Source organism: Panthera onca, chromosome B1 (genome assembly GCF_046562875.1).
Source record: "Panthera onca isolate mPanOnc1 chromosome B1, mPanOnc1 haplotype 2, whole genome shotgun sequence".
In the NCBI taxonomy this organism is placed as follows: domain Eukaryota; kingdom Metazoa; phylum Chordata; class Mammalia; order Carnivora; family Felidae; genus Panthera; species Panthera onca.
Window position 1 is genome coordinate 105,098,478 of NC_138342.1, and position 27,644 is coordinate 105,126,121.

The following is a 27,644-nucleotide window of genomic DNA, read 5'->3' on the forward strand; positions in this document are numbered from 1 at the left end:
GGAAAGGAAACTCTTGTCTGGTAGGCAGAGACATAAATACCAGGGCAGACTTAAGGGTGGTTATGGAAGATAAGTAACTGGTGCGGCTTTTGATCCTACCTGTTTATGTCAGGAGGATCTTAAGACAAAAGAATGAGCAGAAGGAAAGTCAGAGTGAACTTTGTTTGTGAAGAGGTGTTAATTAATGGTTTCCTGAGTAGAGAAGAGGCACGCAAAACTTTTGATCTTGGCAGATCCTAAGAGTGGCACTGTGAATTAAAGTTTCAGTTTGTAAGCATCTGAACAACAAGAGCTACATCTGTGCAACTGGCTTTGTACAGCCTTAGTAATGCAGTAAAGGGCTTCTGGTAGACTCTGAGACTGCATCCAATGAGACCAATATCTGTGATGATTAGACAATGTGCTAGGTTTCTCTCTTTCAACCTGGGAGCAGGTGATGCTGTTTACATTTAGGTAAAAATTTACTTATAACCTTCAATATACTTAAATAATAAATAAAAAAATAAATTAAAAAATTTTTATTTATGAGATTAACATTAATAAGAATGATTCAAGCTGTTGCCCACATCCCAGTGACTAAAAATATTAATGGTAATAAAGAAAGCCAAGAGGGGTGCCTGGGTGGTTCAGTCGGTTAAGTGTCTGACTTCGGCTCAGGTCATGATCTCACGGTTCGTGGGTTCGAGCCCCACATCAGGCTCTGAGCTGACAGCTTAGAGCCTGCAGCCTGCTTCAGATTCTGTGTCTCCCTCTCTGTCTGCCCCTCCCCCACTTGTGCTCTGTCTCCCTCTGTCTCAAAAATAAATAAACATTAAAAAAAAAAAAAAAAAAAGAAAACCAAGAAATTATTTGGGGATAGAAGTGGACCAAAATATTATGAGAAAAAGCTTTTCCACTTGCTTATCCTATTCTTCCAACCCTGATTTATTTGTTCAGTGCCACATACTATTTCTGTTATGTACTTGCCAATCTCCCCTGCAAAACTGGAAACAACTCTACGTTGGAGGAAACTAGATCCAAATGCTACCATAATGACTAGGGCATTTTGACTAGAGTAGACTATTTTAAACATAACCTATGCCTAATACTAGTCGTGGGTCCACAGCAGGGAGCAGAACAGTGACAGGAATTTTGGATAGGACACATAGTTCATGCAGGGATTTGGTAACAGAGAAATCCACAGGAAACAGTCCCCAGTCTCTTTATCTTCATTTTTCTTCTGATTCTTACTTGCTTCAACATTATTTCCAACATGCTGAACTCTTGAAGATAGGTCGTGAACAGTAGATAGGATTTTAACAGGCAGAAACAAAGCTGGAATGTTTTTGAGGGAACAGCCTGAATAAAATGAGGATTATGATTGGTGAAGTAGACTCGGTGAAGGAAAATATGCCTCTGACACAAAAATCATTTTGAGCTGAAGACAATAAGAAGGAAAAAATGCAGGGAAAGCTCTCTCTACCCTCCCCTTTCCTGCCTAAAAGCAGGATATAGTTTTTCTTTTTACTGGAGACAAACTCTTAGCAGCACAGAGGTACCAGAGGAATATGCAAACAGACTTTACTCCATTACTCCCCTCCCACAATTTGCTGCTCTTGGAAGCATGAAACTTTCTTTTCTGCTTTCTTTTCTTCTTTTCTGCTGTCATTTTCTACAAGTATGTTGTTGTTGTTGTTTTTTGTTTTTTTTTTTTTTAAGATGCTATATAAGCTGGAGTTCTGACCACCACTCTGAGTTACTTTTGTCAAGATTTCTCCTGTGATTTGCATAGCATATATTAATAAACTGTTTTTCTCTTGTCAATCTTAGTTTTTGTTAAAGAGCCCAGCTAAAAACCTAAGATGGGTAAAGTTTTCCCTCCCTTAGAATGGTCGGAGTACAGACTATGTAAGCAAGAAGGGAAAGAGGTATAACCTTGGTAAAAGGTTGTGGGCTATGTTATGGGTAGGGAGTAAGTGATAGATTAAATTCTCAGTTGAAGAGTTTAAGCTTAATTCAGTATGCAGTGAGAAGTCATTAAAGGTTTTAATTATAGGGAAGTGACTAGAAAAGAGTTGTGCTTTAAGAAGTTTACTCTGGGGCACCTGGGTGACTCAATTGGAGTCTTGATTTCAGCTCAGATCATGATCTCACCATTTGTGGGATCAAGTCCACATCGGGCTCTGTACTGACAGTGCAGAGCCTGCTTGGGATTCTCTCTTCCTCTCTCTCTGCTCTTCACCCACTCATTTTCTCTCTCTCTGTCTCTGTCTCTCTCAAAATAAATAAACTTAAAAAAAATTTTTTTTTTAAATAATAAGTGTACTGTGGTATTGGTGTTCACTCACATATATTTACTAGCCAATTATTTTCATAATAATGAAATATACATTAAATGCCATGAGAAATAAAAAGGATAGCATGATAAACCTTCTATTTCAACAAGCATACAATTTAGAGAACCATTATAAAATGTACATTGGACCTGTGCTACCTAACACCAGTAATAAATATCTTAAATGTATAGAAGAAATTGAGAGGAGGGACAAACTGCTTCTGGCCATTGGAAAGATCAATAAGGAGGCTAAAACAAGAGGCCAAGCAAGAGGAATTTAAAATTTTAAACCACCAAAGAAATTGCAGTCAGAATAGAGAGTGCATAGAGAAGGAATGCTGTAAAAGTACTCAAGAGACTTGGCCACCATTTTGATTAGTGAGGTAGTGGGAAGAAGAGTTAAAAATGACTGAATTTCTCAAGCTTAGATAAGCAGGATTCATCCATTCATTTTCTCATTCATTAATTTGGCACATATTTATATACCAAGGACCATGCGCCAGCATTTTTTTAGTTGTTCAGAGAGAGGGATGAACAAACTAGTCCTCATGGAACTTACTGTTTAGGAGGGGGATGATAACATGAACAGAGAAACAGTGTTGAATGATCAAAACTGGAAACTAGAAGGAGAGGTTGATTTGGAAGGAAATTTCATTTATAATATTTTGAGTTGGAAGAGCTGATGAGGTTTGAGTTTAGAAAAAGGGGAGCGCCGGAGAGATAGATGGTTATTGATTTGTTCAGTGGAAATAGTTCAAAACTTAAGGATAAAAGGACTCATCAAAGTAAATCACAGAAAGCAAAAATAGCGTTTAGCATAGAAACAGGAAATACCGATACTTAGGACACTGAACACTTGAATAAGAGTCAATTAAAGAGACAAAAAAGGGATGAAAATTGTGGCAGCAGCAGCGCATGCCACAAATATCAAAGAAGAAGTGAACAAACAAACAAAAACAAGGAGCTCACACTGTTCAGTTGAACAGGGAGTGTGAGAATATAGACTGTCCAACATGGCAATTACAATATAGTAGTCAGGGCAGAGGCCAGATGGTAAGTCAGTCTTCTGTGTGAAAGGAAGCGGAGAGTGGATAAGAACTTAAGAGAGGAGTAAATTATGAGAAAGTTGTTTTATGACTATTGGTCATGCATGGTCACAAATAAAGGAATAGGAATTTTTAGAGCCAGAAAGAAGGAGAAAGCAACATGAGGAAACAGGTACCAGTGAAGAAGGAAGTGTGAGAAAGTGAGATTGAGTACGCACACAGGGCCTTGGCAAGGAAGACGGGAACCTCTTCCTTAGAAGTGTGTCAGGCATGCAGAGATGGTAAGTCTAAAGTACGGGTGCACTGAGAGGGAACTCTGAGGAAACTGCTGTCAAATAGTCCTGATATTCTTGATAGCTTCGAGAGAGAGAGTGATTTGGAGGGTGTTGGATTAAGCATCTAAACATGAAAAATAGAGACAGTTTGAAATAACTACGGTAGCAAATGAAATTATGACTCAGTGAATGATGGATCAAAGGATTACTCCCTAGCCAAGAGGATCAGTTGAAATTAGAAAGTGTTTGTGTGGAATGGACCAATGTATATGATTTTATGATTTCTTTCAGTAAGCATTGGCTGCCTGGTGGCAGAAAAAAAGGTCCGGGTGATCCTAATTCCCCTTTCTCATATTCTACCAATCTTGCTACTGGCAGGGACTAGGGTGATCCATCTGGTGTCAGATGAGATACAAAGGGTTTTTCTCTTCATGTTCTCCATGGTTTGTTTTACTTCTTTGATGAAAAGACGCTGTATGCCAAAGTGAAGAAAGCAAAGTCACCAAAACATAAGCCCACTCATCTATCACTGACAGTGTTTCAGACTTATTTAGCCCAGTTGTCGTGCTGATGAGTTGGGATAGAATTGCCAGAAACCTGAGGAGAAAAGTTCTCAGAAAGTTAAACCAAGTGGGAGTAATTCATTTTCTCAAACATGGAGTGAAATGTCTCTCCAAGTAGCAGTAGGAGATCACACTCCACCTTCAGAAACTCTCTGTATTGCATAGCAGGAACCCCAAGTACTTTCTGTCGCATTTCTAACTCCTCCTGTGGGAGCCTGGAAGACTTGTTGCCAGTCAATGTAGCTGATCCTTATGGACATTTCCACCTCCAGCATTCTGAAAATTTATATAATATAAAGATGTTGAGCTTTAATATGCATAATTGTGACTCACATCTTAAGCTCAACCTCAGAATCCAACTGGGAACAGGGTAAATATAGTTTCTGATCATCCCAAGTGAATGAGTCAAAAATATGTAATGCACATAATAATAAGGAGTAAAATAGCCCAGGAGAATAGTTTTGTTTTTTTTTTTTTTTTAACTTTAAAGGAGACCATTTTGATAATATAAGCCAGAAGGGAGGCACATATTCATTGTAATCCATCCACTGAAAATTAGGAGAAATCTCTCACCAGAGAATTTTTAAACTACTGTAGTCTCTCTTTTCACAATTAATCTTGCTAATGGTCAAGTTCCTAAGTGAGGCAATATCATCCAAGTTCAGCTCTATTCTTTCCCAAGCAAAGGGTCTGTTGAAAGGATGCCGTAATAGAGCAAAGATAGTGCTTCTTTGTGCCTTTTGATGGAGTGAGACAGAATGGCATCAGATTGGGGATAACTTTAAGCACTATCACTGCTACATGAGGAGATAAAACAGAAAGCAGTCAGTGTCTCTGAGTTGTTTTGAAGCAGAAGCCCTGTACTCGAGCAAGGGATAGTTGTAACTAGAACCGGCTGTAGTCTGAACTAAGAACTGCTGTTGGCTGTGAGTAATGAATTCTGTGCCTGGGGTCTGTGTTATTACTTCTGTTATCCAATATCTTGCTTCCAAGGTATATGCTATTGGACTTGGGCACATTTATAAGAGAACAGCATAGTATAAATTTCTAGAACTGATGGAGACAAGGAAAAAGAAGGACTGCAGTATAAAGCACTCTCAGCGACTTCCTCAGAAGGGAGGAAAGGAAGCAATCTAATACGTATTAATGTCTTTTTAGGTGGCTGGCTCTTTTTAATATATTATATCACCATCACTCAGCAACTTAAGTATATTAAGCTCATTTTTAAAATGACACTAAGGCTAAGTATTTGAGAACCTTGCTCAGTCACACAGCTGAACAGAACAAACCCAGTGATCAGACTTGTCAAATTTATCATTGCTTAGTGTGTCGCAAAGTATGGACTTTGGACCAGCAACATTAGCATCACCTGGAAACTTACTGGAAATGAAAATTCTCAGGCCCCCCAAAAAAACCCAAGAAACAAAACAAAACAAAAATCCTCAGGCCTTATGCCAGACCTTCTGAATCAGAAACCCTGAGAGTGGGGCTCAGCAACCTGTGGTTTAACAAGCTCTCTAAGTGATTCGGATAAATACTGAAGTTTGAGATCCACTGAACTAGTAAAAAAGTCAGAGTTCCCTCCCACTTTGCCACTCTATCCCCACTATATGAGAATTTTAGGAATTGGGATATTAAACCGGTATGTGTCCATACTATGTGTCCATAGCTCCGTCATCCACTTGGATGCATTTACTTCTGCGCTCATTCATTCATTCATTCCTTCAACAAGTACTATATAAAGTATTCAATACTGATAACAGATAAAGAAGTTAAGACAAATTATGTGGTGTTAGAGAAATATGGCGGGCACACATGAAACAGTTATGTAACAACAAGAGGTAATAACCAGTAGCTGACAGAATGCAGAATTCAGAGAATTCCTCAAGATTTGGGATGAGAAGGATGTGATGGAATTGTCACAATAGACCTCATGGAGAATATAGGACTGCAGGATGATCTTGGGAGAATGAGAATATTAAAAGATAGTGGTGATGCTAGGGTGGTAGTGGGATATTTCAATGCTTAGAAAAATAATCTCTTTTCCTAGAAAAATATTTTTCATAATTCCCAGAGCAATATCCTGTTTTCCTAGATAAGGATAATTGCCACACTGTTTAAAGCATTCACAAGAGGAAGCTGAGGTATAAAGAGTCTTGGAACCTGAATGAAGAGACCTGGGTTCTATCCTTTCACAGCCAATGGCATTTGGCAAACCTTCCATTTCCTTATGTGGAAAACAGGAGTTTCTGCACAGCACTTGTTGACAGAATTGTTGTAAAGAGTAAAGGAGATCATACCCGTCAGGGTTTCCCAGTGTGGCTTTTATGTATGTACTAGGAAAAAAAGTTCAATTTTCAAGTAAGTAATTTTGGAGAACAATGAGTTAAATTATAAGTTCAAGAGATAATGACTCTCCTAGGGGAGAAATTGGTATGTGCTACACCCCAAACTAATTGTTCTATAGAATTCCTTTATTTGAGGAGAACCTTTCAGCATCTTCTAGGTCAAATATTTCAGAGAGCATAGTCTGAAAAATGGTCACCCTGATGATAGTATCTGGGTACAGAGTGATGATCCCTGAATGTTAATATAACTAGATTTTATGCAGACCAGTTATAGTTCATCTTTGATCTCATCGTACAGTAACGGAAATGACGCAGGAATATGAACACATGGCCAGCCGTTCTAAAGTCCCGTGACTATAGGTCAGCATAGACTCTCTGTATCTTAAGACTTTTGCCGACTTAAATTTTACACAGAATATATCGGTACCTGAAAGTGTTCAGCCTTTTAATATTTTGAAGCCTGAAAGATGCAATGACATTGCCAAAAAGTACTTTTCATGGTTGATATAATTTATAAATGTAACCTGAAGGTTTTGTATGTAATAAGTATTTACATAGAAAAATTATATGCATATGCAATTATACATATATATGTATGCACACATAATATGTTTTATATGGGCAACTATATCCAAGTAAGTGTTGTGATTGGTGTACATAAATAGGACAGAAGTTATATATTGTATTTTATAGTCATCACATATTTTCCATTCCCACTCGGTATGTCAAACACTGGGCAGGTAAGTTTGAAAAGCATGACAGAATATTTCCCACAAGATATTCGTGAACTGGTGGATATTCGTGAACACAGCAATGCCCATGTGTACTGTAGTGCTAAGAGAGGGGCAAACATCCCATGGAAGTCAGAAGAGAAAACAATTAATTCTGTTGGGGAGGAGCAACAATGGGAAGTTTCATCAAGAAGGCAATTCTTGACCTGGGCCTCAAAGAATTATTTTAATATGTTCAGGACAGAAAAAAGGGTAGGTTCCAGGGAGGAAAAAAAAATGGTAATAATTTGGAGAAAGTACAAGAGTATCAAAGTGCAAGTCCCATTCAGAAATAATAAATAAATTGGTATCATGAGATAATAACATGAGAGTCAGCAGCAGGAGGCTTTGGCTGGGCATCCAGGTCAAAGCAAAATTGTGAGGATTGATAACGACAAGTTCAGGAATTAAGATTTATTCTGAAGAACATAAGGTGGTATCAGAAGGATGTGTAACAAGAAAAATCTTTACTTTTAAAAGATAAGTCAGTTAGTTGAGCATCTGACTCTTGATTTCAGCTCAGGTCCTGATCCCAGGGTTGTGGGATCGAGCCCTGCATCAGGCTTTGCACTGAACGTGGAACCTGCTCAAGATTCTCTCTGTCCTTTGCCCCTCTCCCTCACTCGTGTTCTCTCTCTTTCTCTCTCTCCCTATCTCTCTCTCTCTCTCAAATAAAAAGTAAAAAAATTAAAAAATAAAAAGGTGTTTCTGACTTCTCAGGGAAATATTCTAGGTGAATCCAATATTTAAGTGTAAGGGATAATAATAGTAAAATACCTATCTAGAGAGCACTCATAATATGCTGGGCACATTACATTACTCCATGCCAAGTATTTCATAAATTTCTTTGCTTTAATACTCTCATAACAAAAGGTAGAAATTCTCTTCCTCATTTTAGACAGAAAGTAATGTGCTTAAATTCACATGGTTTAAAATTAAAGAGCAGAACTGCAATCCAAATTTGTGCAAATCGGTGTCCTTAACAACTCTTCTATGTCTCGTTAAAAAAATAATAAAATAAGTAGAAGGAAATATAGTGAAAGTTTTTTTTTAACTTCTTGAGTGTAAAAAAAGACTTTCTAAACTTATAACAAAGTCATAAAGATAAGTGATTAAGAAAAAAAATAAGAGATGTGATTATGTAAACATTGATTCTTTTACATAGAATAATTATAAAAAGGTAGAAACATAAGCAACAAACTAGGAAAATGCTTGCAACTTTTATGACAGAAAAATAATTTTATAATATATAAATATCAAGTATTTCTAAAACATAAGTAAGAAAAATATGGGCTCCCCTTACAGAAAAACAGGCAAGGACAAAAACATAAAAAAGGAATACTATTGGGAATATTTAGAGATAGAATGTGAGGAAATAAGCACATTCATGCAAAATTGGTTGGGGTAAACCTTTTTCCTCTTTTTGGAATAAGGTTTGACAATGTGCATCATAATGTAAAATGCATATTCTTTGACCTGATAATTTCATTTCAAGATATTTTTCTTAAATAAAGAAGAAGATACAGTTAGATAAATAGAGACAAAATAAACTACTTGGGAGAAAAGAGACTTTGCAGGATTAAATAAAAATCTTATGGACGTGACATAACAATCCTGTTCCAATTATGTTTTTTTCTTTTAAATGTACTGAACGGACTCTGTGGACCTCGTTTTTCTTCTGAAATGGAGCAAACTTCCAAGGAGAGGTGATGGGTATTATAGAGAACAATGGGCTAATGAGGGACCTTTGTAAAATTTGGCTTGGAGACGGAATTCAAAGTCATGGCCCCCTTTTCATATGGGATATATTCTGCAACCCTCGACTACTCAAAATGTTGAAGACTGCTTGGGACTGTAAAACCGCATGCATTTTTAAAATACCATCCTCGCCTACATTCAACGTTATTAACCCAAGGTCAGAACTTTGAAATTCAGACTTTTGGATGCATTTGTTTTCATTTCACAATTTAAGGTTACAAGCGTTAAAACTTTCAGTATGAAACTATTCAATAGCAAATACCAGGTACTCGGTACCTGGTTTCCTGAATTTCAGCAACCAACTTGCTACATGAGTAGATATCCATCTAGCCATGTCACCTAGCCATCACTGTGAAATTTCAAAACTCTCTGGTCTTTTCTCAAAGACACAACTAAACAAAAAGTGAAGTCAAGAGATCCAAAGTATTTGAACTTGAAAGGAGTTAGAGTTTACAACCCCTATGGTGAAGGCGGTTGAGGAGCAAAGACATTTAAATAACTGGAAATGTTTCATTCTCTTAAAACGCTATCTCAGTTGTTAAAAAATAAACACAACAAACACTTCTCCATAATTTAACATCCTTTTACTGTATCTCTTAGCATAATGTTCCCACTCTTTTGAATTTCTGCCAGTCACTGTCTTTGGCTCCTCATCTTTTCTATTGAACTGAGAGAAACTTGTAATCTTCGCTTTTCTCCAAGAAATACGAATATTGCATGAATGTTGTGTTTCCTCTGTATGGAGGATAGGGAACAAGGAGTCAGCAGTAAATACTTCCAATTAAAGCTTTACTCTGACATATAGGAAGCAGCCCTTTCCTGACTGTGTATCCAGAGTCATTTTTATCCAGACAAGACTGTAACCAAAATCTCATCAAGAATCTAATACAGATGTCTACTTCCTACCTGAATCAGAGATGGTATTTTGGGTTTGGACATTTTAGATCCAGGCACTGTCGGACTGTGTTTGGAAGGCAAAAACTAAAATGAGAAAGTATTAATAATATGAATGTACAACATTCCTTTTTGTTTCAGTTTTGTGTTTTTAGTTCTAGAATGTCTCTTTCAAACAAAACAGATTAGTCAGGAATTACTTCGTGGAAACATAATTTAACTACTTCTTACTACCGGGAACTAACACAGGACACCAACCCAATTCAGAATCTTAAGAGTTAACTCTGAGAAGTGTCCTATATTCTCACCAACACGTCTGATCAGCTGCCATATGGCTTCTACTGTTTCTTTCCTCTTTCTTTTGTCCAGATCACTTTTCCCTGGGAGAAGTTGTCACCACAGAAATGTTGCTACTTTTGCCATCTCTACTGGGCATCATTATTTTTTCGAACAAGATCTGCCATCCAATATTTATTTTCTTTTACTGTATATCAGCTTGTCTTTGAATCTTTACATCTTCTCTTTGAGCTTTTATTTCAAAGAGGAAACAGTTCCTCTCATTTCACAGAGAATGTACAGTCAAAAATTTCACCTATTTCATGAGGAATTTCCTCTTGTTTTCTCCTATTTCCTATGTCTCTCATCGTTGTTGTTTTTCTTTGTTTCTTGTTATATATGTTTTTTTGACATGTTTGCTTATAAGTCCCATTATCAATGTTTCTAGCTATTCTGACTGTGACATTTAGGGATTTTATTACAGGAACACCTATTGACTGGCAAAGAGCTAGTCCAGTAGAAAGCTTGGATATAGAGCTTTTGTCTCAGAATATTTCCTCATTAACTTTACTTGGCAATGTGGAGTAAAGATTTCTCAATGTAAGCAGATAGATGGATGCATGGCATATAGTAAAGCCAAGAAGGCTACAAGTCCTTCTTGGAGAGATTTAGTGTTTACTTCCTTTTAGAAACTTTGGAAATTGTTCTTATGTACAATCACTCCTTTATCCTGCCTCACTAATAGTCTGCTTGTTGCAAAATGCTTCTCTGAATGAATAAATGAACAATGGTCCCTTGAGGATGGCAGTTTGATATATTCTTCACAGATACGGTTCTCTATTGTATTTCTCCTAATCTTTCAGTATTTATCTTGTCATTTTCTAACCTAAAGAGGCACCATATTTAGACCCCACCCAGTGTGGAAACTTTTAAACCTCATGTATTGCAAATTTAAAACAAAACTTAAAAAGAACATGGAGCCACAGCAGCTTAAAGTAAAGGGGAAATGTTGTTTGCCAAGATTTTTACCATTTTGACCATCTTCTATGGTTTAGGTTTTTCCATTAGCTACATGAGACATTGCTGGGTCCTGTGTTCACATAGTCCATCAATAAGCATATTGAGTAACCTGAAACAAAACCTGAAACTTTGAATTCTAATTCAAATAAGAATCGCTAACATGTACAGAGTTTACTGCATGCCAGGCACCCAGCAAGTGCTTTAGGGGAGTTATCTTAATTTAATTCCCATAACAATTTTACAAATGGATATAATATGGAAAACTAAAGTAAATGTCTAAGCCAGTAAGTGGTGAAGAACATGATTCCAGCTCAAGCAGTTTGATTACAGAGAAGTACCACATGGACCATTATAATATGGTACCTTAAGATGTTAAAAATAAGGACATTGGCCTCGTGCTAAGTAACAAATTTTCTAACAATACCTTGCATAGACCTGCAAGTTTTCCATACCTATAGTCAACTTTTCCTGGTTTATTTAGAGGCCTTTGTTTACGCTTACATTCCTTTATTAAATCATTTGTAAAGCATTATTTTAGACACACATCAACTAGATTAATACCTATATTCAGGAGTAAATGTAACCATTAGATAATCTTTACCCAGTGCGCATATTTTTACATCAAGAAAAGTATAGGCAGATAATACCAAAAAAAAAAAAAAGTCCTTTCTGTGTCTAACATTTCAGTTTTGCCTCGTTAGTGTAGCCAGGGAATCACATACCTGAGTACATTTGGGCTCAGAATACTGTTTTAGTTAAATACCAGCAGTGTCCAACATTCACTTAAGACTAACTATGTGGAAAACGATGTATGAGGTATTATGAGAGAAGCAACTGTACTATGACTTGCCTTGTCATGCTCATATTCAGTCAAGAAAGACAGGCACATAGACAGACACAATACGACCTCATGTGATGTGGCCCTGTGACTCTTAAGTGTACTCCATATCAGCAAGGTTCAGTCATGAAGGAAAGGATTTGTGCTATCTGGGAGTTGGTTCAGGGAAAGATTTTTGGGGGGGGGGATTTTGAGTTGGGCTAGGAGGAAGAATAGGAGTTTTAAAAGCACAGGGGTGCCTGGGTGGCTCAGTCAGTTAAGCATCTGACTTGGGCTCAGGTCATGATCTTGTGGTTCATGAGTTCAAGACCCACATCAGCTCTGTGCTGACGTTTTGGAGCCTGGAGCTTGCTTTGGATTCTGTGTCTCCCTTTCTCTCTGCCCCTCCCCTGATAGCGCATTCTCTCTCTCTCTCTCTTTCCCTCTCTCTCTCTCTCTCACACACACACACACACAAATAAATAAAAACATTTAAAAAAACACAAAAGAAAAGTATTCTGAGTCCCCTTATGAAACACGTTATTATAAGAATTAGAATCACCTATTAGAAAATATGCCTTTAAACATAGCTATGTTGAGAAAAAGTTAGGTAAAACACAATAAAAAAATTGATTTATGAATTTTATAAAACCTCTGTATTATTGTACCTGGTGTGAACATTACTAGGTTTTCTTTTATTTTGATAAAACAATTGTCAAGTAGAAACCAATGTATAACTGTTCAGAGCACTATTCTAGAATCAGAGGGAGATGGCTTCACTTAAATCTTGGCTCTGTTACTTAAGTAGTAGTTGGGTGAGGTTATAAATATTGATTAATTTCTCTGAGTCTCTGTTTCTTCCATCATAAAAATTGGAGAATAATACTTGTCCTAGTGCATTGCTTTGTACATGCTTTGACATGATTTTGGTTCTCAAAATATATAAATTAATTATATTATTAATTGTTGATACATTAATTGGGTTATGGTTATATATAGTTATATTATATATTATATATAATATGTGAATATATATTTAATTAGCTTACTAACTACCTAGCAGATTTTTAGAATCCTCAAAATAGGGAAATATCTCACATCTTTCTAACCTCACTATACATAACAAAATTGTCAAAAAGTATTTGGTGTAAGAATAAATGAGTGCATAAATGAATAGAAGGCATGAAGGAGGGAGTGAATTTGGCAGTGCTTGAATTCTTCCAGTTATCTCCTTCAAAAAAGGAAAGCTGCCCTTTGAGTATTTCTGTATAGTAAAATCAAAAATTTATTTTGGGGGCATTACATTTTTCTGTGCTGTAGCGGTGTGGTATTATTCTGATACTATGAAAACATTTGGCCAAATGATCAGAACTACACAGATCCTGCCCTGCCCTGTCTGTTCTCTTTTGGATCTCCCTGAAATTTTACTATACTTGACTCGAATATACATAGAAATTAGAAGAATATTTTTCTTTAAAACTTTATATGGATTTAAAATAAGAAGGCAGTGAATGAAAATGAAAGGTGACATTTTGGGACAAAATTAGGCAGCATTCTAAAGTGGCATATATTGGGGTGCCTGGGTGGCTCAGTCGGGCATCTGGCTCTTGATTTTGGCTCAGTGCATAATCCCAGGGTTGTGGGATCAAGCCCTGCATTAGGCTCATGTTGAGCACAGAGCCTGCTTGAGATTCTCTCTCTCTCTCTCTCTCTCTCTCTCTCTCTCTCTCTCTCTTTCTTCTTCTGCTCCTCTCCCCCACTAGCAGTGTTCTTTCTGTAAAATAAAAATAGAAATAAAAATAAAAAATATATAAAATAAAGTGGTATATATATAAAAAAAACATAATCTTGGGGCGCCTGGGTGGCGCAGTCGGTTAAGCGTCCGACTTCAGCCAGGTCACGATCTCGCGGTCCGTGAGTTCGAGCCCCGCGTCAGGCTCTGGGCTGATGGCTCGGAGCCTGGAGCCTGTTTCCGATTCTGTGTCTCCCTCTCTCTCTGCCCCTCCCCCATTCATGCTCTGTCTCTCTCTGTCCCAAAAATAAAAATAAAAAAAAAAAAAACGAAAAAAAAAAAACAAAAACATAATCTTTATTAGGACACTGAATCTGACAAAAGTCCCCACACACACACACTCAAGGAAAAAGTGGAAAATTGCTTGTAGGGAACATAGCTGATACCTGGAAAGGCTCTTCTATAAATAGTCCTAAAACATAATTTTACAGTGTTTCCCAAGAAGCATTGAAATATTTGGATTAAGGTGTATAACTTTAGTGGAGAGCTTACATTTATATTGTGTGTTTTGCTGTTATATATTATCTCTTTTTTAACCTTAGTGGTTCTCCCAACTCCAGGCACAAGGGCGCGTGCGCACGCGCGCACACAAACACACACACACACACACACACACACACACACACACACACACACACCCCTTTCTCATTCCTATTGAAAGGAATGTAAGATAAGACTGATTCTATAAGCACCAGAGAGAAAGATAATGGGGAGAATATTGGCAGGAATGATAGGGCATAAGATTGATACTGAATATAAAGCTGCTTTCAAGAGGAAGATTAGAGCAGCTGTGGATTCCTTTAAGAAGAAAGTAACTAAAAGAATTAAAGATGTATGAAAGTTAACGAAGTTAAAAGAGTGCAGAAATTGGTTAAAGAGACTATTCATAGAGGGGGTACTGAGTTTAGAATTGAAGGAAATAAGTGCAGATTTAGGTGACTGTGGAAAAATATTATGTTATTATGGGGGTAAATGTGGAGCCCTGAAAGAAAGGGCCAAGACTTGGAATTTATCTATAAATCAGGCCCGAAAACAAACTTGCCAAAATGAGAGCAGAAAAACAGAAGATTAGCATTAAGCTTTGCCTGTGGAATTCAGTGAATAAACCAGGCCTATAAAATTAACTTATTTGTATGAAGCATACACTGTAAAATTAAAAGTGCTTTAGCTGAATATATTTTGCCACCTAAAGAGTACGTGATATGCTGATGACACTTCCACACCTGGATAACGTGTAAGAGTATGTGACTGTGCTGCCTTTGAAGCAATAGTGAATGAGTTCTTACCAAGGGTCAGTATCCTTCTACATGCTTTATATGTATTCTTGCATTTTCTCCTGGTTACAAACCTATGTCTCAGGCGCTATTATTTCCCCATTTTGCAGATAAAAATTGAATAACCAAGTTAAACATCCTAGCTATTTAGCTAAAGAGCTGATCTGATTCCAGGCTTCAGTTACCTTAACCACCAGCACAATGACTTTAAAGGGCTACCTCTCAAAGACAGCACAGCTCTCCTTTCATTTTTGTGGAATAAGAGACTGATCTTTGTACATTAATAAGGGTATCTGTGCATGTGCGCAAATGAATGTGAACTCAGGACTTTTCTCTATGTTTTTTTTTAATCTAAAAGGAAGTCCATGACCCAATTACCCAGTGCCCAAAGCCAGAGAAGTAGCAGTCTTTGTAGATACCCTCCCTCTCAAATTTTTACGTTCGATACATTACCAAATCTGATCAACATCACTTTAGATCTGAATCCACCCATTTCTGTTTCCACAGCCTCAAGAGACTTTTTTCTCACTAAGACTTCTGCAATAGCTTTTCTGTTTGTCTTTATTTTTTTCTCACCTAATTCTTTCTCACTCAGCCCTATATATTCTCCACTTTGCACTTTTCTTTGAAAAGAAATCTTTCAAAATGTTGATTTGATCATATATCTCTCCATGTAAAAATCTTTAAATAACTTCCCATTACTTGTGATATCAGAACCAAATTCCCTAACGTTGGTTAGGTTAAGCAATCTTAGCAAAGATCCCTCCAACTTTCAATGACTTAAAGCTGAAGTTTGTCCTTCTTCAATGTGACAATTGAGGATAGGGGCTCCGGGTTGGTAAAGGATCTTCCGCAAGCAATCATTTAGGGTCCTAGACCGAGAGTAGTACAACGGCCTCTATCACAGAGCTTCCAAAGTCACCCTGCTGTTACCATTGGAGCCCAGAGGATGGGAGGTGAGCATGTGGAGGAAGTGCACCCATTGACTTAAAATCCTGTCTGAGATATAGGGACATCACTTCTACTTGCATGCCATCAGAGAGAGATGTATCTTGTGGCTACCGTTAATGGAAAGGGTAATGAGAAGTGCCGTTTCTGGTTGGGCAGCTCCATGCTCTTACTCTGGGAAGGAGAACAGATTGTGGCACCCTCTGGCCCACCTTTCCCCCAGTTTCATTCTCTACCGTCATCCACGTTGCACTCTCTACTCCAGACACAACTTTGTATTTGCACATGAGCATATTATCTGTCCCTAAATTTCTCCTGCTCATCCTGCAGGTGTCAGTCAGGTCATGTATTACTTTCTCAGAGAAATCATTTCTCAACTGGGGATTAGGTTACATTCCCCCCATACATCACATGGCTCATGATCCTTCCTCTACCAGCACTTATCACCATCTTAAGTTTTTTTCATCTTATATGTGGTTGCTTATTTAATGTATTTATATGGCACATGGATAGTAAGAGTGTGGTAAAAAAACAGAAAAATGTGGTCCTTGATCTGAAAGGTTTTATTTTGTAGTTTGGGAAAAACACAAAAAGTCTTTGACTATAAGACACCTGAAGAAAAAAAAAATGTTGCAGACTAGCATAAGATTAAATGCTGAATGAGAATTATTGACAAAGTGTTATATAATCTCAGGTCAGCTGAGTGAGGGCTGCTGTATGGGTGGAAAATTTCCTGGAGGAAGTAAGGAATGGAGCTAGACCTTCACCTGTCATGCAAGAACAGTGCCCAGACATTTTGAATAAATGCGAGTCTTTGAAGATACTAGTTGGAGATACTCTCTGGAGCCTGAGCTAGTCTGCTATTTTCCAGTAAGTTCTTAGGGGTCAGTAGAATCCTTAGGGAACATCCTTTACCCTCCTGTGACCTCTGCTAGGAAGCAGCTCAAAGTTTGGACTAGAGACAGGAAACACCGATTGTTCTGGCCTGTGCCCAAGTAATTGGATGCAGGATGGTTGGCATTCTGTGCTGTGTAGCTCAGAGGCCCACCCTCTTGGCCTTAGTGAGATATAAAATCTCCACAGTTTAGTGGATTTGTTATAACTTGGCCAAAGTCTGCAGCTCAAAGGAGCTTACATCAACATAAGAATGTCTGAAGTTTTTCAGACTCTGGAGGAAGATTTGTGGCAAGTGAAATTGCTGGAGAGTGAGAAAAAATGCAACATACAGATGGTGAAAACACAGATGTGCTCATATGAGTAAGTATACACCCAAAGAATGAAAATAAATAAATAAATAAATAAATAAATAAATAAATAAAGCTCTCACTCCATCAAACCAAGATTTAGAAAATAGATCACTAATTTTCCTTTCTCATAAAGGCTAATTGTGATGGAACTTGGTTGCTCACAATAGACCTATCCCCACGACTCCCCTCCATCTCTCCTGGCAGAACCCAACTCCCAGTTTAGAGGCTGAAAATGCCAGGCACAGACCCCGGGGAAAGCTAAAGCAATGGTATGCCATGTGACCAATGCTGACCACACAATTAGCCTTTATGAGAAAGGAAAATTACTTATCTATTTTCTAAATCTTGGTTTGATGGAGTGAGATCTTTATTTCTTAGTAACAAAAACAGAGACCCTGGAAGGGATCATCTCTTTGTCCTTCACTAGAGAGGTCATGTGCCTCATGGAACTATCACCGCTACATTGAAATCATGATGGGGGATGATGCAAACATGCTGACAGTGGCAGGGAATTCAGATGAAAAAATGATAATGGCATCAGGGTGCCAGACCTACATCACTATGCTGTCCAGCCCTATCTGGAACTCTGTTAATGTGAGGTCACAAATGCTGATTATGATATGTATCATTTTCACTTGAGTGTCCTCGTACCGGTAGCCCAAAGCATCATATTTGATTATCTAGTGCATAAAATTTAGTTAGATAAAGATAAAAGGTAGCATAACAACAAAAGTAAAGCTTATAAACCTGATTTACAGAAACATCTATTTCACATTGTGTTTGCTTGTACACTAAGTTAAATCTATCCAATATCCAACCATCAGAGGCTGACAGATTGCAATTATGGTTTTCTTCAACGATCTGAGCAACTGAAGTAAATATTCAGAAACTGTGTTGAATTTCAGTTTGCAGCATTTCAAGATTGATTGACCAGTTTTCCTTATGCAATGCATTAAAATATCCTTTTCAGTTTTCTAGACATTTAGTTGATATGTCATATGCCCTCTTCACATTGAATGTAGAAATTTGGCCTCCGTAGAGCTGGCAAGAAAGTGTTCCACCTACAAAATCTGTCAGTAATGCTGCAGTGACCCAAGTAGTCATCTGCCATCTTTATTAAAAAATTATCATTCATATTCTTTATGCAATTTGAAAAGGAATCAAAATTACAAATGCCAAATCAGGTACAGGGTCTTGTAAGGGCCAAAGTGAGGCAACCTAAAGTTTCAGCTGTTAATATTAGCTTCAGGGTATGTCTAACTCGGATAAGTTTTGAATGAAAAAAAATCAAAACTGTCAATCTAGTTCTTTAGATATTGATATCAAAATTCACATATTAGATTCCAGTCCCCCCCAAACAGAATAAACATCATTAACCTCAAAACCTGATCTGCAGGAAAAGGCTATTAGGTGAAACAGACTCAAGGCAATCTTTCTTCTTTTTCTAAAACTCTGTGCCCCATAATTTTTCTTTCTACAATGTCTTCTGTCTGAAGTATAGTCATAAAATCTGCTCCCAACAGAGGAGAAAAATGAGGACATAATGGTATGATCTGTGCTTCCTGCCAAGGTCGCCACTTCTGTGATGGAAGCGCTTTGTACCCTGTTGGTTATTGGATTACAGCCTCTGTTCCTGTCCGCATCCACCAGGGAACCCAGTGCCCTGCCTTTATTTCGTGACCTTTCTGTTTACACTATTTCCCCCTCCGTGCTATGTTTTCCTCTGAGCTATCAAATACTTCTAATTCCTATCCGCAGCCTCTGTGCTTCCTGCCAACTCCCAGAGGTAGCCAGGACACTCCTCACTTCTTTGGCTCTGAACGCCATACTTCCTGCTCAGCATTTAACTGTTTATATGTGTGCATAGAGAGAGAGACAGAGATCTCTATATCTCTATATCTTTCTCTCTGTATATTATATGCAATTTCTGTGTAACTACATAGGCTGTCTCTTCTAACATTGAGAAGCTTTGAAACCATGAAACGATTATCCTTTCTCTTAATTACAGAAGCCACCTCATTCTTCTCTCTCTCTCTCTCTTTCTTTTATTTTAAATGCAACATCTTTTAATTCATCTAGAGCTAGCCTTGGTATCTGTATTCCTCCAACATGATTCATTTCAGAGTGGAAAGTTTTCAGGAAGCCCGGGTGTTACCTTCATATAGATTTAAACCTTACATTTTATTCATTTGGAATGGACTTTTACAAAATGAGGAGTTACTAATCTATTAGGCTGAAAGTGATTCAAACAACTATGTTTTTTCTGTTTGCTCCCCTAGAATCCCATGTATTTGTCACACTGTGTGTGAATTGCCGTTTTCTCACCTGTCATCCCACTAGAGTAGGTTCTTAGGACAGGACCAGGATCTGTGTACCTTACTTAGTACATGCTTAGTGCCTGGCCCAGGGGCTATAACACGGTCAATTCTTGATAATTCCTTGTGTTAGGAATGAAAAAATTACCTAGTTAAAATTTTTTTCTTAATTTTTAGAGCAATTCATATTATAGAGAAATTCTAAAAATATAGAAAATTTAAATCTGTATAATCAAAACTGTTATTTCTTCCATAAATGATATCTGAAGCCATAAATATATTTTTAAACATGAGTTTAAATATTTTCTTTCATTTATTATCTAAAATGTGTGAAATGCCGATGGCTCACTTTTACTAAGTTTTACTATCTTGGTTACTTTGTAAGTAAAATGCCAATTTATTTATTATGTCAGAGAGGTGGCAATTAATTTATGATTTAAATTTTCTTCTTTACATTTCTTTCTACATTTCCCCAATGCCTCTGCTCTTTTCTTTCTTCTCCCTTTAATTTTTATTACTAATATCACAGCATTGAAATAAAAGATAGGCATTTCTTCTTTCCAGCAAGTATCACTTGATGCATATTTAATTATTAAATTCAGTTCTAAGTAAAAAAGAGAATAGAGGCAAATAATGAATCTTTACTGTTTTTACATACACATCCATCATGAATGTCATTAAGGTAATTGATAAGCAGAGTAAGATAGTACGTTCCACACATGCCTTCTAAGACAGAGAGGAAGTGGAAAGTTTAAACACACTTGGCTTCAAATCCAGCTCTGACATTTTTTAGCTGGATGATGTGATGTTCAGCAGTTACTGCTTTGAACTTTAGTCCCCATTAGGAAAGTGGACTGTGTGAAGACCTCAGCTGGTGGCTAAGAGGGCTAATGGTATTAAAATATATAAAGTGCCTAAGACATAGTCGATGATATTTTGTTAATTCCCTACTCTTCATTGCATGGAGTTTCGTTGTTTCTTTTTAAGTCAGACAGACAACTGACTGTAAATACTAGAACTTGATTTTAACATCAAAAAGGAAGTTATATTTAAATAATCTGTTTCAAATGGTTTGTTTGCCTATGACTAACATAGGATACTAAGACTGTTCACAACTTCGTGTTTTTGTGGAAAAGTTTGGTATTTTACAGATAAAAAGTGAAACATACATGTTCTTGTGTGCATTAAGGTATTATTTCTATTTACAAAGGAATTTGTAAAACTGAGGAAAAGACTTAGGGAAAGCCAAAGGGAGAAATGCACTTCTATTTGCATTGAGTAGAAGGTACAGGAATAACCAAATCTAAGTGTAATCGGAACACGCAGCATCCGATACAGTATCTTTGAAGTTCTAGACGACTCGGATATTTTAGAAGAATTTTTGCTCACACTATTGCTTTAAATTTGAGCACGGATAATTGCGCTTTTACTTATGATATTTCAGTTCCATGAGTGTGGCAGGAACTATGGCCTGACTGTTCCAAAGCCATTTGAAACCTCTTTCTTACGTTCTGTTACTATGGAAGCTCCAACTAGAGTTCAAATAGTCCTGTTCCCACACTCACTTCCAGTTAGGAATGACTGTGTGAACCAGTTCTACACAAAAAGATGAGTTTGAGGGGCACCTGGGTGGCTCAGCCGGTTAAACATCTGACTTAGGCTTAGGTCATGATCTCACAGTTCCCAAGTTTGAGCCTCTCGTTGGGCTCTGTGCGGACAGCTCAGAGCCTGGAGCCTGCTTCAGATTCTGTGTCTCCCTCTCTCTCTTCCCCTCCCCCATTCTCTCTCTCTCTCTCTCTCTCCCTCTCTTCAAAAAATAAATAAATATTAAAAAAAAATTTTTTAAGTTAAAAAAAAAAAAGATTAATTTGAAGTCACTGTGCTTACCTGCCAAGAAACTTTTAAAAAGGGACATTTATAAACTGAGCTATCTTTTGGCTTTTCCTTACCCATATTTCTTCCTGCTTCCACCTGGAAAGCAGATGCGAGCTTGCTGAGGCAGCTGTCACAACTTAGAGACAACATCTGTAAGCACCTACCTGTACATGCTGAGAATAACTGAAGGAAAAAAAAAGGTGAAAGTTCCTTGGAGCACTGAACTACTAAGCCCTGACTTCTGGCTGTCTGAAATAAGTAACCCTTATTTGTCTAAGTCCCTGAATAGACTTTTGGTTGCTTAAATCTGAATTCATTCCTAAATAATACAAGCTTCTACTTGAACACAGAAGACAAAAAGTGATTTAAAGACTATTTTTCTCAGTTCTCTCAAGGAAGGTGCATAACTAGCACATTCTAGAGACATTGAAGTGAATACATAATGGATAATTAGGTCATTAGGACATAAATGGATGATTAAGGCATCAGGACAGACTTTTCCTCCAGATCTGGTTGAGAAAGACTGCACAGAACACTTCTTACATGAGATATCATCTGCAGACCAACAGCATAAGCATCATCTGATAACTTATTTGAAATATAGGGTCTCAGAATTCTTCCTCTCCACCAATTCAGAATCTCCATTTTAATCATGATCCCCATGTGATTCATAGGTATGTTCAAGTTTTAAAACTGTTGTATAAATTGTGACCTCTTTGGAATGAAAAGACCACTCTTTAAAAAAAAATATTTTTATCTTTTATATCTCTAATTCCTAGTAAGTATCTAAATAGAATATAATAAGGTCAGCCAAATATTTGATGAATGACACATAATACTGGCTCAGAGTCAATCGTTAAATTTTATTATAGATTTGGTTATCAGAAATCTAACCATTTTTTGCAAAGCAGAGCTTATGGCTATGAGGAAATGAGTAATGGGACAAACATGATGTAAAACAGGAAAACTGGTTGAAAATTTACAAAGCTTAAGATGAAAAAAAAAACAATAGGCTCTAGTTTTGCACTGAAATTAAAAGTTTTAAAGAATATAGGCACCTCTAAGAGAAAAAGTTAAAGGTAGAATATTGAGGAGCAAGTCATGGAGAGATGTCCTTGCCAACATTCATTATTTTTCCTTGAACCATCTTGATTTAGCTAATCTAGTCAGTGGTTCTCCTATTTGGAAGGATGATGAATCACTTCACTCTGAGGAAAGCTAGGAATTCTGTCCCAGGAAAATACATTTATGCACACACACACACACACACACACACACACACGCTTCATACAGTTTTAAGAAGTGCACAGAATATTCTAAAGTCTATCCATCAAAGGTACAGTGGACTTCAGATACACAGCCCTTCATGGAGTTTGAATTTTCTACATAACCAATTAGGTAGAATGATCTATTAAATCTAGAAAAGGCTTAGAAAAATAGCTTGAGACTACCTCCTCACATATCCTAAATTTTAAATTAGTTCTCAGTTTAACTTTTGACTAAATGGAAGCATGATCCTTCTACTAGATTCTGCCAGCTTTTTTCTGCAGGCCTATTGTCACTAAATGAATAAGCCAAGATTGTGTAATAAATGCTTGTAGATAACACTTACATGTTGGACCAAGGAACACTTAGACTCTGGCACAAATGAAGTGTAATCATCTTAAAAACTTATACAAGGATATGTTAGGGACTTACTTTTATTATTATAAGGATTTTAATGTATGTGAGTATTATGGGTTGAATTGTGTCCCTCTCAAAATATATGAAAGTCACAAACCCTAGTTAGTACCCAGAAGGTGACCTTATCTGGAAATAGAAATAGGGTTGATGTAGATGTAGGTGCACTTGAGTGGAGTGGACCCTTAATCTTGTATGACTTACAAGAATTACAGAAGCTATAAGAGGGGAGAACATAGCATGACTACAGGGCTGGAGATTTCTTTTTTTTTTTTTTTTTTTTTTTTTCCCAACGTTTTTTATTTATTTTTGGGACAGAGAGAGACAGAGCATGAACGGGGGAGGGGCAGAGAGAGAGGGAGACACAGAATCGGAAACAGGCTCCAGGCTCCGAGCCATCAGCCCAGAGCCCGACGCGGGGCTCGAACTCACGGACCGCGAGATCGTGACCTGGCTGAAGTCGGACGCTTAACCGACTGCGCCACCCAGGCGCCCCTAGGGCTGGAGATTTCAATCAGCTGCAAATAGCTGCAAGCTAAGGAATGCCTGGGGCTACCAGAATTTGGAAGATAAGGAAGGATCCTCTTCCCGAGGTTTAGGAGGGAGCTTGGCCCTGGTAATACCTTAGTTTCTGACTTCCAGCCTCCAGAACTAGGAGAGAGTAAATTTGTTGTTTCAAGCCATTCAAGTTTTGAAAATTTCTTATAGAAGCGCTAGGATACTATTAGAGTGGGAAAACCAAATGCTAAGTTATAAAAGTCTATTTCAAAATGTCTGTCATGGTTATTAAGGAAAGCATTTATGCAGCAAGTATTCATTGATCTTCACTATGTGTAAGACACTTTGCCGTTTAGGATATCAAAATAAATAAGCAATAGACTCTATGCATTTTTTTTTAAATCAATCATAAGCATGCTGGCTACTCCTTTAAAAATCCTTGAAAGTATGTTTCTCTCTGGAGTTTAAATAAGGTCAAAACTACTCTTTCATATATGCACATGTGAGTGCATACTTACCTTCATTGTAGTAAACTTAGATAAATATAGTCTATTTTTATTTAAAAGTTACTTAGCCAATGTGGGTCTCAGTTATTTCATCAATAGAATGGACATTAAATATTAAATGTCAAAATTTTCTCTGAGTGTTTTTTTTTTTTTAAGTTTACCTATTTATTTTGAGAGAGAGTAAGAGAATCCCAAGCAGGGATTCAAACACATGAACCACGAGATCATGACCTGAGCCAAAGTCGAAGGCTTAACCCACTGAGCCACCCAGGCACCCGTCTCTGAGTTTTAAATTTCTGTCAGGTTATAGATCATAAATGATTGGTACTTTATTTACTAAGGAATCATCTAAAATGGATTGTAGTATTTAACCTAAAGAAGAGAAAACTCAGGGGGAAAATAGCTCTTTTTAAATACCTGAAAAGCAATAAATTGCAAGTCACTGTTGTGTGTGGCTTCTTATAATAAATGGGGACTGGTAGACATGGAGTTGGATTTCAATATATGAAAGAACTTGTTAACAGTTTTAGCTTAAATACTATATCCTGATCCTTAAATTAATAAATTCTTTGCCATAGAATCGTTCACCTTAAAATTATACAGTGCTGTGTTGTGTGTCAATTATATCTCAATGAAACTGGAAAAAAAAAAAAAATTAAGACCATATTTAAAAAAATAAATCATTTGCCAAGACAGCTTTAGGCCATTTCAAGCATTGCAAGTTTGTGGGCGGTTTCCTGGATCATTTTCCCCTGATACCAGAGGATCCAGAAGGGTGTATTTGAAAGGTCATTTACTCTGGAGGTGGAATGGAATTCAAACTCTGTGTCTCTCCCTTAGTAACTGTGTAAACTGTTTTTGAATCTCATCTTCCCTGCCTATAAAATACAGATTATGAATACCCATACTAATGAAATAATTCTGAATTGCAAGTAAAATAATGCATATAAAGTATCTATCTAGTCACTAGTTAGCATTTAGTCCACACTGGTTCCTTTCCTTTGCTCTGTAACTCATTTGCTACTGTTTACTATTTTAGGATACAAAATAAACTCTTAAATAAAATGAGACCAACATTAAAAATATGTTTTTTACAAATTATTAAAAAAACAAATCTTATACACATACACATGCACACATACAATGGAATATTACTCAGCCATCAAAAAGAATGAAATTATGCCATTTGCAACAACATGGATGGAGCTAGAGTGTATTATGCTAAGCAAAATAAGCCAGTTACAGGAAGACAGATAGCATATGATTTCACTTTTATGTGGAATTTAAGAAATAAAACAGATGAACATATGGGAGGGAAAAAAAAGGGAGAAAAACCATGAGAAACTGTTAAATTTAGAGAACAAGCTGAAGGCTGATGGAAGGAGGTGGGTGGGGCATGGGCCAGGTGAGTGATGGGCATTAACGAGGCCACTTGTTATTATGAGCCTTGGGTGTTGTAAGTGATGAATCACTGAATTCTACTCCTAAAACCAATATTGCATTGTATGATAGCCAACTAGAATTGAAATAAAAATTTGAAAAGAAAAAATAAGAAAGACAAGTAATAACCAACTAGAATTGAAATAAAAATTTGAAAAGAAAAAATAAGAAAGACAAGTAATAAAGTACAGTCTGCCACATGTTAATGTTTATAGTTGTAGAAATATAGAAGTTTGCCACCAGTCATTCAAATTTGCTCTACATTTCATCCTTAAAAGGAACTACAGGATTTACCAAAGCATTTATAATGATAAATCCCAACTAATCATTTGGGAGACAGGGAAAAAGAGTAAAGGCGAAAAAATATTGTGAAGTTCTGCTCCCGTGAGGTACTAAGAAGTTCAGAACAATTTAAGAGTAAAAATAGCCTCTGATTATTCTATCTTTCAAGGAAGTTACTTCTTCATGAAAATTATTCAAATATTAAATTTAAATAAACATTGTCTTCCTAGTGAGAATATCTGGAATGGTATATTGAACCTCTTCAGGTTAACTACTATATGGTATAATTCCATAGCTATTTCATTTTCAGCTATCATATTCCTGACACGGGTGTTTCTTTAAAATATTTTGCATTTCTTTGTTAGAGTTAGAATGCTTGTCTACACATTCCTGAAAGCAAAGTGAAAAAAATAAATTAAATGAAATTCCAATGAGGCTTCTTTGCAATATTTGCATATTTTCCCATCACTTTCCCTATGTAAAATAATGCCAATAGTAAAATCGTTTAAAAATCATTTTGACTCTTCTGAGAGTTTGTTTTACTTTGGTATAGTTACTAGACCCTTCTAATTAAACATATTTTCAGTATTGATTTAAGAAGCTTTAATTTTCCTGTTACTATAACATTGACTTGAAAATAAGTTATTCCATAGTGAGTTTGTGAAAAGTGAAAGGAACATTGATTCAAAATCTTAAGATTTGTGTTCAAACTTTAGCTCTCTAATGTACTAGTAGTGTGACTCTAGACAAATCACATTAATTCTCTGAACTTTTGTTTTCTTTTTTATAAAAAGGAAATTATATGTACTTTCTGCAAATCTGAGGGTGGTGAAATTCAAATTAAGCAAAAGACATTATTTTTTACTGTGTTATTATATCTTGATCACCAACTACCATATTTGTATTTTTCTCCTATGCCTGTCTTTTCCATTTCTTACTTAGCACCTCTTACAGTATTATACTTGGTCTATTTTATATTTGGCTCGTTGCCATTTTGATAGCCTAAAGAAAATAAAGACCCCTTTTTCCCAAAAGAGAGCATCTACTTCATATTCAACAAATGCATTAATGCAACAAATCGCCATTAACTCCTAACTATGTTGCAAGAACTTTTCTAAACCTTGGGTCCACAACAGTAGAAAATACAGACCAAATTTTTGCGCTTATTTATCTTAGGTTCTACTGGATGAGATATAAAATAAACAATACAAATAAGTAAAACATTGTATGTGAGATGATGATAAAAGTTAAGGTGTAAAAGTAGAGCCTGAGTTTGTGCTTATGGATCTTACGCGGTCTTACATAAGATGACCAGGAAGGTCTCTCCAGCAAGGTCATAGTTGACTAAAGAACTGACTCCTGAAATAAGTGTAGACAACCTACACAGTTACCTGGAGCAGCAGGGTTACAGGCAGAAGGAACGGTGAGTACAGAAGCTCCAAGACAGGAATATATTTGCACATTAGAAGAAGAGAGGTGGCAAGTGTAGCTGGATAGAGCGAGTGAGAGAACAACAGGAGCTGATTTTGGAGAGGTAAATGGGGGAGGCAGATGATCCATAGGATGCGAGCCATCATAAGAATTTTGACTTCCTTGTGAGGTGTGAGGTCATTGCGTGCTTTGGTATAAAGGAAAAATATGATCTGACCTTTGTTTTAACATAATGCCATTTGGCCATTGTGTTGGGAACAGATTAAAGAAGATCA

At 36.8% G+C, this 27,644-nt stretch overlaps 1 long non-coding RNA gene across 1 annotated transcript in view; it reads right to left on the reverse strand.

The window, feature by feature from the left end:
- Nucleotides 1-13,227: 13,227 nt before the first annotated feature.
- Nucleotides 13,228-27,644, reverse strand: part of LOC144616034 (uncharacterized) — an 83,070-nt gene continuing 68,653 nt past the window's right edge. Inside the window, exon 3 of the long non-coding RNA XR_013554892.2 lies at nucleotides 13,228-13,855. This is a non-coding gene — a long non-coding RNA (uncharacterized LOC144616034). The remainder of the gene's footprint in view (nucleotides 13,856-27,644) is intronic.